This window comes from Mesocricetus auratus, unplaced genomic scaffold (genome assembly GCF_017639785.1).
Source record: "Mesocricetus auratus isolate SY011 unplaced genomic scaffold, BCM_Maur_2.0 Super-Scaffold_100015, whole genome shotgun sequence".
NCBI lineage: Eukaryota > Metazoa > Chordata > Mammalia > Rodentia > Cricetidae > Mesocricetus > Mesocricetus auratus.
This window is the reverse complement of record NW_024429198.1, coordinates 40,344,698-40,349,017: the sequence shown is the minus strand read 5'-3', so window position 1 is coordinate 40,349,017 and position 4,320 is coordinate 40,344,698.

The following is a 4,320-nucleotide window of genomic DNA, read 5'->3' as shown; positions in this document are numbered from 1 at the left end:
TTTTCTTAGGTTGAATCCTGCCTCTTCTCCACCATTTCAATTAAGGAGTATATTAGGCTTTAATGTTGGTTACTGCGATCTTAGTTTGATAGCAATTAGTCTGTTTCTCCACCAATACGTACGTGTGTGTGTGTGTGTGTGTGTGTGATATTATACATAAAGAATATTACTATAATACAGAATTAACATAGACATTTCAAATAGGAGTAGACTACAAGTTATACTGAAAATGTCATTAGCAGTAATTCCCCCTTATCAATCATTTCATTCACTTTTTAAGGTTAATTTTATCCAGTTTTTCAATTACTCATCACTGAATTTTTTTAATTTAGAAGAATAGTGAGTTGAATATTCACATTGAACTCACTGCATTCTCCTCAATTTCAGTATGCATCTGCTGAAAATGAAGGACATTTCCCTGGATGATCATATCTATATCATACCTAGAAAAACACACAATTCCCTATTGCCATTCAATACCCAGTATCATTGTGGGTTTCTCTAATTTTCTGCAAATTTTTGTAGCTGGCTTTACTTTCAATGGAGCTTTTTGTTCTGGAATTCGCTTCTCAGCAACATGGTTCTCAGCTTATTTGGAAAGGGTGTGGGCAGGATATCTTGAGCAAAATACAGTGGGGAAAGAATCTCCACTACTCTGTTCTAAATTCATTTTTATCCTTTCCTGTCTCAAAAACTGTAGATTCCGCACCACTGTCATGCTCTGTGGGAAAAAAGAGAAGCCCCCCCCCAGCTCCCTTCACTCTGCAGGCTGAGGGTGGTAGGCTCCTATGGAAGTAGGGCATAGAATTCTAGCTTTTTTTCCTTTCTCTGAATATCGGGCTGAGATTACACAGAATATAGACAGAATTTACTAACATGCATCTGTCAACTTTCTCTTGTTTGATAAAAAGGAAACAAAAGAAAAGGGGGGGATATAGAAGGTAGGGAAGGGTGGGTGTGAGGTGTCTGGGGGTGGTAAACGGGCATCGTGACAACATGGCTTCTCCTTTGGCATGTTTAATTGTGTTTAATTCTTGCAGCTTAACATGAATGACACTTTTAAAGTAAAATGCTCTACTAACAACGACTTGAGCTCTGCCACTCCATGGGAGAACTGGCAGAACCTGTAAGATTTTATTTGGAGTTGACATTCTCTGTTGTAACTTTATTTTTAATTTTTTCGTGTGGCTTCACTGGAAAGAAAAAGATGCTCATCTTAAATGTTGAAGTGTACAAGTCGTTTTGCTGCAACAAAATCCATGTGTTCACAAAGGACTTGGTGCTTCTCTGTCAGAGCAGATGCTCAACATGACCTTCCACATTTGACCTGCATAATATCATCATGTCAACCTTATCTCCCTAACTTTGTGCTTTCTGACATTCACTTTGCAGGATGACCTCAGGGCTATGCAGAATGAGTTAAACAGGTTTGAATAATGTCTTAATGTCTCCATAAATAATCAGTGCAGGTATAGTTTGCTACCATGGACTTGTACCCTTGATATTTATCTCAATATGGCTTTTTAAAAATGGGCCTTTAGTTGCCTGGATGTTATGACAGCACCTGCTCTCAGCATGTCACAGACCTGTTGCTCTAAAGCCATCTGTATGAAGGAGAGATGCTGGTATGTCATCACTGGCACTGTGAACTGGCCAAGAAGGTGGGCTGTCAAGAGTGGGCAGCTGTAAGGTGATCTGGAGTGTTCTGTCCTGGGCATGTAGCAGGCTCTCAGATGGGGCTCTGTGAATCCGGGTGCTCTGTCTACTCAATGCCATTGTGCAGAGAATAATGTTGTGGGAAGCTACCTGATGTATAAACTTTTTAATGTTGTAAAACAGAGCTAAAATTAAATGCCACTCTTTTCAGAGATGATTAATGGACATCCTGGTCAAACTCAAAGCTTTTTGATGAGTTAAACTTTATAAATGGAACTACTCCACCAATGGACAAAGTGTAACCAAAATCTGTCTAGATGGATAGTGTGTAATTTCTGTACAGGACTCTGCTCAGTAAATATATCACTGTATCATTAGGAATCTTGCTTCAATAAAGGTATGTAAAATTTTTTTTAAAAAGGTCCATCTACAGAGCTAGTTCCAAGACAGCCAGGACCACACAGAGAAACCCTGTCTTGAAAAAAAGAAAGAAAATTCTGTGCCAATCTTGTGTATAGAAAGTGCGAAGTATGTATCATATAAAAGCTATTCTAAGGGTTCTCAGGTACTTTGTACCATATTCTATCAAGAAACAGTTAATAGCAGATTATTATATCATCTTATACAAAGCAGATATAGAAAAATCACTGTGCTGCTTTCAAGTGTCAGCCCAGCAAGTGCAATGGAGCTGCTGTAACTCCCAGGCAGGCTCCATTCATCATCCTTGGTGTTTATGGTGTTAGGATGTTATGGATATCCACAAGTGAGCCACCAAGCCACACTGGACATTTCAAACTCACACTCTTATCCCTGTTATCCCTGTTTAAATTTAGTGAGTCACAAAATAAAACAAAAGAATAGGGATAAGGAAGGGAGGTTAGTGAAACAGGGTGGGGGTCGACTGAGGTAGTAGGGAGATAGAAGAAGTTAGAATAGCCAGAATGCATTATTTACATGTATGAAATGATCAAAAAACAAATATAATAAAAGCTATTTAAAAATAAAATAAATAAAAATTATCAAGTATGTACAGCCTTAAAATTAAAATCCTAAGGTTTATGGAAAAAATAGGACTAGAGGCATCACATACAAAACTTCATCAAATAAACATTTTTCAAAGGGCATAAACCTAATAGAAATGGGAGCACCAGATGTAACCAACACATGTACATAAGCACCATAACATCATAAACACCATAGTTCCCCTGAAAAGACCTGAAATTTGTACAGAGCAGTGGGCAGTAGAACAATGGTTCTTGTGGATTCAGTCACATGTAGGCAAGTGCAAAATTAATGGCACGGCCCAGTTTTCCCTACATATAAATCCCAGCAGAAGCAAGCGATGGTCTCAGAAAAAGCCAAGGGGGTAGTGTACGCTCTGGGTAAGACGTCAACACCATATGGTTATCCCACTTCTCACCAACTCTTTTTCTCCGTAGGTGAGATAGTCCCCTTGCCTTAGCTTCCCATGCATGCTGTAGTACTGGGATCGCAGGCATTCACCACCACACCTAGCTTCTGGTCATGTGTTGCTGGTTTTGGCATCCATTGGTTATCTTGACTATTTCAACTGTTGAAACAGTTGTAACAGCAGTAACAGACAGTGACTTTCAAACATTTGCTCTTGTACCTGTACAGCAAACACTGATCTGCACATAAGGCTTTTTCTCTCCCTAGACAGAAGGCATTTCTCTGCTACCCTTTGGACAGAGGGTGAATATAATCTCAGATGTTTAGAAGTCATGATTTTGAATCCTTCAGTCTTCCTGACTTCAAACTCCTCTTGGGCTTGGAAATTCTTTTGCCATTCTAATCACTCTCTTTTGAATGAGTTCTAATCTCTTTTCAAATGAGCCCTGTTAGAATAGATGTAGACAATGGCTTCTCTTACCCTAGTCATCACATTGTGAGGAGTGCTTTGCTAATGAGTTACATCTTAATGCTGACCTACACTCACTGGCTAGTCAGTCTCAGTAAATCAGTGAGCTCTAGGTTCAGTGAGAGACCTTGCCTCAAAAAACAAAAACAAAAAACAAACAAACAAACAAAAAAAAAAAAGGTAGAGAGCACTCATGAAAGACACCCAGTGCTGACTGACCTCTTGGTCCCCACATGCACAGGCATATGGATCAGGTATCCTTAATTCCAAATGAAAGGCTTTTTAGAATTTTTTTTTCTGAGACAAGGTTTCTCTGTGTAGCCCTGGCTGTTCTGGAACTTACTCTGTAGACCTGGATGGCCTCCAACTCAGATCTGCTTGCCTCTGCCTCTCAAGTGCTGGGATTAAAAGGTGTGTGCTACCACCAGGCAAGGAAGGTATTTTTTTTATTTGGTTTATAAAACATTGTGTTAATTTTGTATATTTGAACAAATCCTCATTATTTTAAAGACTGTACAGTTTTCAAAAGTTTAACTCAAATCTGGTTTTAATACGCATTAATCTCTCCCTTTGAACCTCCTTAAATAATATTTCAGTGTTACCGACTTTATGTATGTTTTATCGGCCTGTAAATCTATTGAGCAGGAAAAGGATGTATCTGGTAACAGGATCCAACAACGGGCTCCTTCTTTGCAAGCAGACAGCCCTGAAAATGGATTGAACTGTACTAAGAATCTAGCCCAACAGTTCTATTCTGGAGTGAAAATTCATGAAGTGGAGCTCAC